At 39.2% G+C, this 13,612-nt stretch overlaps 1 protein-coding gene across 5 annotated transcripts in view; it reads left to right on the top strand.

Moving 5' to 3' along the window:
- Positions 1–7,835: 7,835 nt before the first annotated feature.
- LOC129734098 (serine-rich adhesin for platelets) overlaps positions 7,836–13,612 on the top strand; it is a 101,121-nt gene continuing 95,344 nt past the window's right edge. For 2 of the 5 annotated variants that reach the window (XM_055695829.1, XM_055695825.1), the window contains exon 1: positions 7,960–8,167. The gene's annotated coding sequence lies outside the window, so the exon portion shown is untranslated. Of the gene's footprint in view, positions 8,168–8,264; positions 8,284–13,612 lie in introns of those variants that run through there. The other 3 variants (XM_055695830.1, XM_055695827.1, XM_055695828.1) reach the window with 3 other exon arrangements.

Genomic DNA, 13,612 nt, shown 5'->3' with positions numbered 1-13,612 from the left:
CTCCGTCGTTTAGACCATTGGGTCGAATCAAATGGTCTACTATCAGATACTCAATTTGGCTTTCGCCGTGCCAAAGGGACGAATGATTGTCTTGCGTTGCTTTCAACAGATATTCAGCTTGCGTAGGCTCGCAAAGAACAAATGGCGTCTGCGTTCTTGGACATTAAGGGGGCTTTTGAATCCGTTTCTATTGACATTCTTTCGGGTAAACTTCACCGACAAGGATTTTCTCCAATTTTGAACAATTTTTTGCACAACTTGTTGTCCGAAAAGCACATGCATTTTACGCACGGCGATTTGGCAACTTTTCGCATTAGCTACATGGGTCTTCCCCAGGGCTCATGTTTAAGCCCCCTTCTTTAAAACTTTTATGTAAATGACATCGATGAATGTCTGGCAAATTCTTGCACGATAAGACAACTTGCAGACGACAGTGTAATCTCTGTTACAGGAGCCAAAGCTGCCGATTTGCAAGGACCATTGCAAGATACCTTGGACAATTTGTCTGCTTGGGCTTTACAGCTAGGTATCGAATTCTCTCCGGAGAAGACTGAGATAGTAGTTTTTTCTAGGAAGCATGAACCTGCTCAGCTTCAAACACAATTAATGGGTAAAACGATTTCTCAGGTTTTGGTACACAAATATCTTGGTGTCTGGTTCGACTCTAAAGGGACCTGGGGTTGTCACGTGAGGTATCTGATGAAAAAATGTCAACAAAGAGTGAATTTTCTTCGTACAATAACCGCACAATGGTTCGGAGCCCACCCAGGAGACCTTATAAGGCTTTCCAAACAACGATTCTGTCTGTTATTGAGTACGGGTGTTTCTGCTTCCGCTCCGCAGCAAACACACATTTGATCAAACTGGAGCGAATACAATATCGTTGTTTGCGTATCGCCTTGGGTTGCATGCAGTCGACCCATACGATGAGTTTGGAGGTCTTAGCTGGAGTACTACCATTGAAAAACCGCTTCTGGAGCCTGTCTTTTCGTATTCTTATCAAATGTGAGGTCTTGAACCGTCCCGTGATTGAAAATTTTGAAAGGTTAATCGAACTTAATTCTCAAACCCGTTTTATGACATTGTATTTCAATCACATGTCCCAAAATATTAACCTTTCTTCGGATATTCCAAATCGTGTCGACTTATCAAATACTTCTAATTCTACTGTGTTTTTCGATACATCCATGATAGAAGAAACTCGTGGAATCCCGGATCATTTACGCGTGCAGCAGATCCCTAAATTTTTTTCCAATAAATATCGAAACATCAACTGCGACAATATGTACTACACTGACGGATCACTTCTCGATGGGTCCACTGGCTTCGGTGTCTTCAATAACAATTTAACCGTCTCCCATAAGCTCGATAATCCTGCTTCAGTTTACGTCGCAGAATTGGCTGCAATTCAGTACACCCTAGGGATTATCGAAAAAATACCCACGGACCATTATTTCATCTTTACGGACAGTCTCAGTTCTATTGAGGCTCTTCGACCGATGAAAGATGTTAAGCACTCTCCGTATTTCCTGGGGAGAATACGGGAACATCTGAGTGCTTTATCCGAAAAATCGTATCAGATTACCTTAGCGTGGGTCCCTTCTCACTGCTCGATACCGGGTAATGAGAAAGCGGACTCTTTGGCTAAGGTGGGCGCAACAAACGGTGATATTTATGAAAGACCAATTGCCTTTAATGAATTTTTTGCATTTGTACGTCAGAATACGATAATCAGTTGGCAAAATTCTTGGACCAAAGGGGAACTGGGAAGGTGGTTACATTCAATAATCCCCAAAGTATCGACGAACCCGTGGTTCAAGGGGTTGGATGTAGGTCGGGATTTCATTTGCGTGATGTCCCGGCTTATGTCCAATCACTATAGATTTGGCGCGCATCTCCGTCGTGTTGGGCTCGGGGAAAGTGGTATCTGTGCCTGTGGTGAGGGTTATCACGACATAGAGCATGTGGTTTGGTCATGCCCTGTACACCGTGACGCCAGGTCTAAATAAATAGCTTCCCTGCAGGCCGAAAGTAGGCAGCCGGCTGTTCCTGTTCGTGATGTCTTGGCGAGCCGTGACATATCCTACATGTCCCTTATATACGTTTTCCTGAAATCCATCCACGCCCCAGTTTAGTCCTATCCCCTTCCGCCTACATCCAACCAAACGACAAGAACACGTTAAGACCCCGGATCCGGAAACAGCAATCAGACCCGCACGATACCCTCAAGGCCCGATGGAAACAACCCAATATGCCAGTCCGTAATCTCTTGGCCCAGCAGCGAAACAAATTTAATATGCTGCTTACCTATGGCAATGAAAACCATCAAACAGCAAACCTGTGCTTTTAATGCAAAATATTTTAGCTTTAAGTTCGATTTAGTTTCAGCTCGTAGACGGCAGTGAGGATAAAAAATTTGCTTTTAGTTATTAAGATACTTCAGAAAGTAAGCTTCCAGATATAATTGGCGCCGTTAAACATTGAATTGTATTTGTGCCGTGTCAAATAAACTATAGATGAAAAAAAAAAATAAGTAAATGATTGGTCATTTTTTGGAAACATCTTCGTTTGTATCTTATTTTCTGAAATCGGAACGAAAGAGTAATACTTTTGTGTGGCAGCTATTATTATAGATTTTTTGAAAATATTGCTCCATTCTGTTACTCCTTGTTCATATTCTTCATATGATACCCAACTAAATGACATTTTTGATGAATTTTTATTACTTTTCTGATTAGACCAATCATACAATTCTTTTGCGCTTGTAATGGGATGTTCATGTTCTTTAGCTAAACTTGCATTTCCTGCCATTCGTTTTAATATGCCATCAATTGCATCGCATGGGCCTTTACCATGAGAAGTCGCAAAAAAATGCCACTCTGCATCGACGTTTTATTTTGTTGCAAAGTTTTTTCTATTTTTATATTGTGAGGCAGCTCCATCAGACATTAATATCGCTTTTTTCAACTCTATTGTTGTTTTCAAAAAACTCATTATTTTTGGCGATGAACACCTGAACCGCAACAATATCATGAGATTCTGATTCAGTAAGTGTTCCAGATTCTGAATAGTAAACAACGAAGGGATGAATGGTGGCTTGACTATCATTCCAATAACTACACGAATCACAAATTGATAAAGACGTATTAAATTGAGCTTGACTGTTCAATATTTTTAATATTGCGATAACGTTTTCGTTTAATTTGCGTAAGCTTGATGAGCACCGATGATCAGGAAAGGGTTTACAGCATTTGGGCTTGGTGTATTCCATTTTCACTTTATTCATCTACACAAAATGCAAACTGTTACTAACACATCTGGAGTAGTGCAATCGTATTTATAAACGAAAACAGATATTATAGGTAACCCAGTAGTTATTGGTTGCGTACTTTACAAACAGTTATTATTGGTAAACAAGTAGGTAGTGTTGCACGACAAACATATTTTTTTATAAAACATTCGGCAAGGGGGAACGTGTAGGTAGGCTAAGTTTTAGCGCTTGAGTTATTTATCCAATCGTTTTGTTGTCAAAGAATGAATTGTATATTTTTGATCAAACATTCCAATGAACGTATGGTTTTTGCTGGAGAATCATGGACAAATTAAGAAAAACGTGTATTTTCCGAAATATTAACAATTTTTTGAGCTTAAATTCAAAATAACTCGAAAACCGATGCCTTAAGAATGTTTACTACCAAAAGCTTTTTGATTTAAAATAACTCTTTGCATCTTTTAAAATCATTAGAATACAAATATTTTGAAAAATGTTTAAATTAGAATTTTTATAAAAAAAATAATCTACCATAACAAAAATATTTTTCATTTCTCCATCCTGTACTTTTTTTTAAAAGTTGCGTATTAACGTCAAGTTCCTTAAAAAAAAATTAAAAAAATTCAATTTTTTTTTTAACTGAAATTTAATCTTTATTTTTAATTTTTTTGGTCAAAAAAAATTTTTTTTGTACAGTGTATATTTTGTTTATGGTGCATTTTTAATTTCCTACAACTCATTCTCAGACAGTTTTTCTATACAACCAACGGTTTCTGGGCTACAATGCTTCGAATAAAACCTATGCCAAAAGGCATACGCCCTTTTAGAATGTAACTCATGGGTGTAAAAAATCGTTCCATCTGTGGAAAATGCTCAGTTTGCTAAGCCAAATACGTGTGCAAAGTTTCATTCAAATCAAAAATGGTCGATTTTCGACCATCGGTGATTTGGCGCGATCTTGCTCTTTAGTTAGTAACAATTTTCAAAAATTATTCTCCCCTAGTGCTTCATTTTTCAAACCCATTTGTTCCGTTTTTCTCGCATAAAATCTGGTCAGCCTATTGATTTGCTTAGACACATGCTGTGTCAAATTGTGATCAGTCATATTCTGGTGTCAATACGTAATAATCAAGTTATACTGGCTCAAACTGCGTTTCACATCTACCGAGTTTACAGAAATCGATAAATATTTGATTGCGAGCCCAGAAAAGGAAAATGTCTGCGATTTGATTTTTAAAATGCTAATGGCGTCACACCAAAATTACTTGCTTGTACGCCCCGAGTTCATCTTGCAACTTAGATTTATGGCTGCACACTCTGGAATTCCATCTTGCAGGTCATCACTTGCCAAAACCTATGCTTAAAATGGATCCAGCAACCGAATCGCTCGAAGAAATGTCAATCCAGAGTGATAAAATTAAATGAACAACACAAAATCTTGCTTTTCTCATCAATTTCGCGGGATTTTGTAAATTTCGCGGCCGATGCTGAATTTCCACTGTCCCTAGCTATAATATTTTGAATAAAACACATGTGCTAGAATGCACGGCTTTAAAAATGTTTTCCACCCATGGAAGCAATCAGTTTTCTAATGCGTGTGCCAAGATTTACACTGAGTAATTGCATATTTGAAGCTCATACTGACCAGAAACACTCTCTACATTAACCTCCATCAAAACCATTATCATCACAACACAATTAAATTCCGTCGAATGGTTAGAGGGACATTCATTCATCCGAACACGAGGCTCATAAAAGATAAGTCCATACACTAAGACTAAATTTTTCGGAAAAAGTACGGTCAGTCGCTTCTCCCAAACACGTCATTCAAATTCACATTCCATAGCTTCCTGCATACAACAGCAAGATGACAGTCTAATGGCTTTGTGAGTCAGCAGAATAGCGTGACAATCTAAATATTTTGACTCAAGTTACAGAGCGATTATTAATTCAAGATACATGTCACCTGTTTAAGATTAGGTCATATACTACAAAATTCAGGGAGTAAACATGAATTATTTAATTGAGTGTTCACACGATTGTATGATTTGTAAAGAAATTATAAAGTCCATATGTAAAAAATATAGTAGGACAAAACCATTGTCTTCTACCTTAGTGTGTTGTTGAATGCGACAACTGTCTAGTTAATACAACTCGTTAATAAAGCTTCTAATTGCTTCGGTCAAGAACCTTAAACGACGGTCATAACGTCTTCTAAAAAGCTTTTCGAAGAAAAACCTCTCAGTCTTGCTAAATATACTCGTCTAGCATGGAAATATTTCAAATAATAGTAGCATTAACCCAATACTACCATACTATAACCTTCATTCTATGCCGTTATTATGTAGTTAATAGCCATTTGACGTTAGTTGTTATTTACGCATCTAATTAAACGCCATCACTATTCATAATTACGATAAAATGTGCCCTGCTGAAACCCTTTTGCCGGTCGGGTCAACAAAGTTGATACGCAAAAACGAACATGTTATATGTTCACTAGTCCAATATTGTGTACCTACTTCGAGAAGAATTTGCATTCCAATCACCCCAAAGTGGGCTGACTTGATCAATGCTGAATGATGGACAGCATCACTGGCCGGCCGGCGTGGTGTCACGCTACTATCGTTTTATTAATACAGAACTCATAGCACAGCAAACAGCAAAAAATCTTTGAAATAAATCCGTGGAAAAGATGTTGTCCTGCATGTTTGGTATATACATTTTTAGCCTTTTTTTTTTTTTCAAAAATTACAGTGGAAACTAATTTGTGACGTAATATTTTGAAATGACGGTTGAATTCTTTTCGCAGAATGGAGCAGTGAGAGTCAAGTCTGTTCATCTGTGGTTATAATATCAAGTGTACCGTTGCATGCTAAACTAGGTAAGTGATCCTATTTCAGTAATGGTCATATAAATTATCGTACTATTTATTGGGGCTGAAACTTTGATATAAACCGAAATCTGCCATATGGCGTATAGTAGTTGAATCAACCGAGTCCAAGTCCAAGTCCAAGTCCAAGTCCAAGTCCAAGTCCAAGTCCAAGTCCAAGTCCAAGTCCAAGTCCAAGTCCAAGTCCAAGTCCAAGTCCAAGTCCAAGTCCAAGTCCAAGTCCAAGTCCAAGTCCAAGTCCAAGTCCAAGTCCAAGTCCAAGTCCAAGTCCAAGTCCAAGTCCAAGTCCAAGTCCAAGTCCAAGTCCAAGTCCAAGTCCAAGTCCAAGTCCAAGTCCAAGTCCAAGTCCAAGTCCAAGTCCAAGTCCAAGTCCAAGTCCAAGTCCAAGTCCAAGTCCAAGTCCAAGTCCAAGTCCAAGTCCAAGTCCAAGTCCAAGTCCAAGTCCAAGTCCAAGTCCAAGTCCAAGTCCAAGTCCAAGTCCAAGTCCAAGTCCAAGTCCAAGTCCAAGTCCAAGTCCAAGTCCAAGTCCAAGTCCAAGTCCAAGTCCAAGTCCAAGTCCAAGTCCAAGTCCAAGTCCAAGTCCAAGTCCAAGTCCATGTCCAAGTCCAAGTGCAAGTCCAATTTCAAGACCAAGTCCAGGTCCAAGTCCAAGTCCAAGTCCAAATCCAATTCCAATTCCAATTCCAAGTTCATGGCGGGGGGCTTAGCGTAGTTGGTAACATCTTCACCAACCACGCTCTTCGCCTGGGTTCGTATCCCAACGCCGACATAGGTGTCGATGGTTGTGGGGTGGCGTGATCCACTCATAACCAACCTAACTGGTCTAGATTCGATCCTAGCAGGCACCAGGAGATTTTCTGAGGTGAAAAATCTCTGGGATCACGCTCTCCATCGCATGAGGAAGTAAAGCCGTTGGCGCCGGTCCGTTAATCAACGGGTCGTAAGTTAGGGTCTTGAATGAAGTCGTTTCTCCGGGTGTCGGTGATAGGCACAACAACAGTGGCGGAACTAGACCGACGGAAAATAATCGAGAACAAAAAAAAGTCCAAGTCCAAGCCTGAGCCCAAATCTGAGCTCGAGTACAACTTGGACTTGGAAGTCCAAATTCTGATACAGATTCAGATACATGTCCAACAGTAATGATAACACTACAATGGTTTTGCGAATCGTAGACGTGAAATGATTGATGATTTACTAAAGTTCGTTGCTTGTTACTTGCATGTTCAATTATAAATCGCTTAGTGCTTCAACCCTTCACATTCGCTGCTCGATAGACAAGAAACCGTTGTCTTAAATTGCGCTTGCGTGCAGTGAAATGTTTATGCAAATTAATGTATGCAATTTCGCATGCATTCCATTAAACTCTTCACAATTTAATGTGATCGATTGCATACAATGTGAACCCTATAGGAAATTACTAGTTTCACTTGATTGTACCATTCCACAACTATCGCTCTGCAGTTTCGTCCTTATGCTGAGTTACATAATATCAAATCATAACCTTATATATACGAAGGTCACTTGTCACGATTGAATCCAGTTCCAGTCCGCATCAAATCCGCGCCCTGTTAAGTGATTAGCCTTCCGCGCTTCCAGCAGGGTCGGACATCGTCCGGTTTTGGTAGCGAATCTATAAAGCAGGGTGCCCCGAGTGCGACCATGATCAGTGCGTAGCTTGTCGCGTATCACCCTGCATCTAATTTCTTCAATTGGTCAAACCGGCACCGGTCGCGCGCTGAGAGATCATTCCACGGACAGGTCAGTGCTGTCCGCCGGTTTCTTCCGAATGGCCATTAAGTCCTGAGTAGGGGAAGTTCGTGTGACGAATAGCAAAATCCAAAACGGCCACAAACCGCACCAGACATCAAATACCTTGGCGGGGAGGGCACTGCAAGACTCAGAGCGACCTAACTACGACGAGACCACTTTCATTTTCATTCGATCAGTCGCCGCGTACGGAGTGTCGTCGAAGCAAGTAGACTCGCGAGCGCCACGCCAAAGTGACGGTTAGTGCCTAGTGCTTTTTTTCGTTGCGGTCGAGTTGCTGGAAGAGTCACGCGCAGTTCCTGCTGCTGTCTATAATCATCATAATCGAACTGCTGAGCCTCAAGTGGCGTGCTTGGTGCGGAACAATTGTCCGAGACACGGGTGTGGCGGGTGCGCTGTGTGTGAAGAAAGCCCACCGTCATATCGCTTCCCTCTTTCGCTTTCGAGCGCGTGCGATGCTGCTAGCCGATTATTGTGTGGTGCCTGTCTTGAGCTGACTGTTGTTGTTGTTGTTAATCGGTGCCGGAGTTTTTCAAGCAGAAAGAGAAATGTGCTTATTTCCCATAGCTTGCATTTAAAATTATTCAACTTTTCGGCCCGGGAGCCGCGCACAGGGGTAAGTGCGAAAGCTGGGGCACGTGGTGATTTTCATTTCGGGTTACGGTTTCTGTGGGTCGAAGCAAACTGGGCCCCGATGATTTGATTGAGCGATGCTTCGAGATCTGATCACTCTGCTGGCGTCTGCGCTACTCCAAAACAACGAAACGAAACTAATGGAAATGCAGCCAGTTTTGCGATTGCGTAATTTTGCGAGTTGATGAACTCGGATGGTGGCGTCCGTCGTGCCGGGCGATGAGAGCGTTGCGTTCGATCGTTAGGAGTAGTAGAGCTTACGGCGAGGAAAACAATCCTGTTGGATTATGAGATGTGCATTAGTTCGAATCTGCTTGGTTGGCTCATTAACGTCGTTTGACTGGACTAACAAAACCACAAAAAATTTATGACTACATATAATACGATCGTGTCATGACCAAATATTGTTTTCAAAGGTTGCTGAATTTCTCAGCGCTGTGACTTAAGCATACGTAAAAATTTTTTCTATTTGAAAGAAAATTAACAAATTTGCGATTTCTCTAATTTTAAAATTTAGTGAAACTGTTAGTGTCTGAAAATTTGACCTTCGGAGCTGTTAAATAAAATTGCAGCAAAATATTGTACAGAAACATTAAATCCTCATTGAAAAGATCTATTTTATTGACACTGAAAACTAACTATTATCTAACAACTTTCTAAGTGGTAATTATTCAAAGTGTAGCTCGAAAGGCCAAAATATGTTACCAGGCCGAAATGACTCAATAAGCCCAGTAACTCGGAATACCATAACCATCAAAGGGATCCAGAGTTGATTCACTTTTTTATTTTTGTTTTAACCTCAATGCGCTTCCTCAACTGTTGCCAAATGTTTGGTTTGATTCACTTTGCTTAGTTTATCTCATGTATTAGCTCAGGTATAAGTTTAGTTTCGACTCATTACTTGCATCATAAGATGGTCATCTTTTTGTTGGCTTTCTTCTATCGATGGTTTTTGGCGAATTAATTACATCAGCGTTGTTTCACTTTAACTGCGAGGTGGAGTTCACTTTTTCTCGTGTTCATATCACACCCTTATAATATTTCGGAGAAAAATAAAAATGTTTTCATCAAAGCCGATCAATAACTTATTTGGTTTGGTTAAAGCAAAGCCTTGTTACTGTATTTCGATTCAGAACTCGACCTTTTATTTATTATTCACAGATTTCGTAGCCAACTGTTTATGTGCAAGACAGCTGCGGAGCTAGCGCAACGAACTTGCTGACACTAACAGTTTCCTTCGAGTCGAGACTCGAACCTGCGACGACTGGCCTTTTTTTTTTTGTTCATCTATTGCGACGACTGGCTTGTTAAACATGAAAAATAGTGTACAAGTGGTTCCAAAATATATTGGTTTCAAGAAAATTCCTAGTTTTATACCGATATTTCGACAAACCCCTCATAGCGGGGAAAGGTTTGAATATAATGATTTATTGTATTTCTGAAATGTTACATCTACCTCGCGAATGAATTTGTTGATTTGATTCACGTTAAATTTCTCCAAGCCATTCTGATCAGAAAGAATACGAAGTACAAGAATGACAAATAATGACGTTTTGCGTTGCTTCGAATATTCTTCTCGAGCAAACCACTCATGATATCCCATTTTGACGCCAATATTCGCACCATGCCACAGTGGTCTAAACTCGAAAAATCGTCATCGTTTTAGATTTGGCTGTGAAATATTGATTTTATGTACCCAGTGTCTTCAGCAAGTTTATTTCATATAACAAGGCCTTTCTTTTGGCGTTTTCGGTTTTTTTGATCAATCCCCCTAGTAGTTAGATAAAAAAATTATTTTTTCAAATTTTTAAAATACTCGATTGCTTTCTTCAGCAAAGTTGTAGAAAAATCTATAAGAAAAAGAATTGCTTAACACTGTAATCTTCTATCTGTACGTCTGATATGACGAAATAGAGTTTTACGAGAAACAGTCCTCAAAATTAGTTTTTTGTCCATAACTTTTTCTGTAATAGTCGAAACAGTTCAAGATGTTCTAAGATTTCGTTCATTCTGCTAAACCTAGCATTTTTGTAGAATATATAGGTTTAATATTTTCATTTGTTCTCAAGATATTTCTAGTTTTTTGCCATATTTTGAGTTTATATTTCTCCGAAGGTTGCAGATAGTTGCAAACCAGACTGTATGCATTTGAAAGTTTGTCGAAAGAATTTGTCGAAAGCCTGCATTTTGAACGTTTTCAGTTCAGTGTCATCGAGGATCATTTTTCTGGCCTCTTGAGGTCTCCTCAAGTGCCACTACAATTAATGCGAATAGCCAACATATTTGTCATCCTGGTGGCTGATGGTTGCAAACCAAGTAATTGAACCTACAGTTATGGTCTTCCAGAATTCCTCCTTTTGCTGATCGGTTTCCTTGAAGCCAAAAACGACAAACAGAACAAAAAAAACCTAAATTAATCCACCTAGCGGTCAGACCCAGCCTTTCTCATTCAATTTTTTATTTGTTAAAATAGATTTACATGAACGCATCAATCCAATAAATGTATATTCACTCTTTAGGTTCTAAAATATTGATGTTGTAATCTTTACATATAAAAATGCAGCCAAGTCTGTCTGTCTGTCTGATCCATATAGGCCCGAAAACTACCGAACCGATCGACCTGAAAATTTGTATGTAGGGGTGTTTGGTGCCGATAAAGGTTCCTATGATAGTTTGAGACCCCTCCCTTATCTGGAAGGGAGGGGTCCCATACAAATGAAACATAAATTTCTGCACAACTCAAGAACAAACCAAGCAAATGAAACCGAATTTGGCATGTGGATGTTTTAAGGGGTAACTAATATGTCCATAATAGTTGGATGAAACACAAATTTGTGCACATCTCGAGAACTAATCAACCAAATGGAACAAAATTTGGCAGGTGAATGTTTTTAGTGGTAACAAATATGTACATAATGGTTTGGAACCTGACTCCCTCTTCTATAAGGGAGGGATCCCATGAAAATGAAACACAAATTTCGCACAGCTCAAGAACCAATCAAGAAAATACAACCAAATTTGGTATGTGAATGTTTTTAGAGGTAACAAATATGTCCATAATGGTTTGACGCCCCTCCCTCTTCTGGAAGTACATGTTTCTTCACAAATTTCTGCACATCTCGCGAACTAATCAACTAAATGGAACCATATTGGCAGGTGAATGTTTTTAGTGGTAACAAATATGTTCCATAATCGACCTCAGACAACATTTTGGATTGAAAGATGGCAACTTCCGGTTTCTGGAAAACAGCCGAAAATGGCCGATTTCCACCCAATATAATAATATCCGGATCTAGAATAATACACAGGAGCTGAAATCCAAATACCAAATACCACCCAATATGAGTTTTTCTTTAACCAGTATGCCGTTCAAAATCCAGAAATTGTTTCCAAATGCCATTATGAAATCCAAAATGGCGACTTCCGGTGTCGGAAAAACAGCGGCAAATGACCAAATACCACCCAATATGGGTATTTTCGGAACCGTAATGATGCACTGGAGCCACAAATCGACTTCAGACAACATTTTGAATTGTAAGATGGCAACTTCCGGTTTCTGGAAAACAGCCTGAAATGGACGATTCCCATTAAATATTAGTATTTCTGGAACCAGAAAGATGCACAGAATCTAAAAATTGAACACAAACACAATCTTAAATTTTAAGATGGTGACTTCCGGTGTCTGGTAAACAGCCGGAAATGACCAAATACCATCCAATATGAATGTTTTCGGAACCAGACTTACGCCCAGATGACAAAAATTGATTTCACAGGCAATTCTAAAGTCCAAAATGACGACTTTCGGCTTCTGAAAAACAGTCCAAAGTGACCAAATATCACCCAATATGAGTTTTTTTCTAACCAGTATCCTAAATACCGTTCTGAAATCCAAGATGGCGACTACCGGTTTGTGAAAAACAGCCTAAAATAAACAAATACTATCCAATATGAGTATCTCTGGAACCAGAATGATGCAAGGAGCTAACAATTGACCTCAGGCACCATTTTGAATTGCTTAATGGCAACTTATAGGCAACAGTCGGAAATGACCGAATAATACTCAATATGGATATTTCCGTAAACGTGAAGATGCATAGAAACCAAACATTGACCCTGGACACTATTTTGAATTTGAAGACGACAACTTTTAGTTTCTGGAAAACAACCAAAAATACCTCCCAATATGGGTATTTCCGGTGTCAGATTGATGCCAGAAAGTCTGCTGATAATACAGAATACCACCCAATATGAATATATTCAGAATTAAGGCGATGTACAGAAGCCAAAAGACGAGGATGTTGTCATTTCGATAAAACCAATCATTTCAAACGATTTGTTATTTGACTTTGATCATATCCTATGGCCGATTCGTCGTGCATTTGCAGACTACAAACAAACCGCAAGGAATCAATGAACTTGGAACGTTCAAATAGTACGACACCACATTTAAATCATGTTGAGGCCACATATATCGATCAAAACAGGTATAGTTTTGAATAGTCTTTGAATTTCTCTTCTTTTCATAACTTTTGAGCCACATATCAAATTTTTATGAAGTTCGTTATTTGTAAGTTTGAGAGATGACTCGTTCGTATGACACTAGTTAAGTTCAAATAAGTCATGTAATCTTTGAGTTAATAGACTCTCCTTGTTTTATTAACAATTTAATACATAACGGTTGCTTAAGTTCGATTATAATCAAATGAAATGGGAACGTGTAGGGCAGCCAAACTTTGAAACCACGTGTTTAATCATAATTGATCAGTTAACCCTTAACTAGCCCGCTCATCTGATGATAATAATCAAATCGGTTGTGTAGTTTCTGAGATAATGAAGTTTCGTGATTTTCACAAGTCGGCACATTACAAATGAAGTTACAGTTCGATTACAGTAAAATTCAATTGGGTTTTCTGAGGCAGCTAGACCTTTCATTTGACACTAATTTTGTGGAAATCGGGTCGGCCATCTCTGAGAAAAATGAGTGAGTCCAAGTAGTCTTCGGAATATGTTCCTTTGCATAGCTGGATTTCACATTTTTAAACATAACAGGC

The sequence above is a fragment of the Wyeomyia smithii genome, chromosome 1, assembly GCF_029784165.1.
Source record: "Wyeomyia smithii strain HCP4-BCI-WySm-NY-G18 chromosome 1, ASM2978416v1, whole genome shotgun sequence".
NCBI lineage: Eukaryota > Metazoa > Arthropoda > Insecta > Diptera > Culicidae > Wyeomyia > Wyeomyia smithii.
The sequence above is the reverse complement of the archived record's forward strand: the minus strand, read 5'-3'. Positions and strand labels throughout refer to the sequence as shown.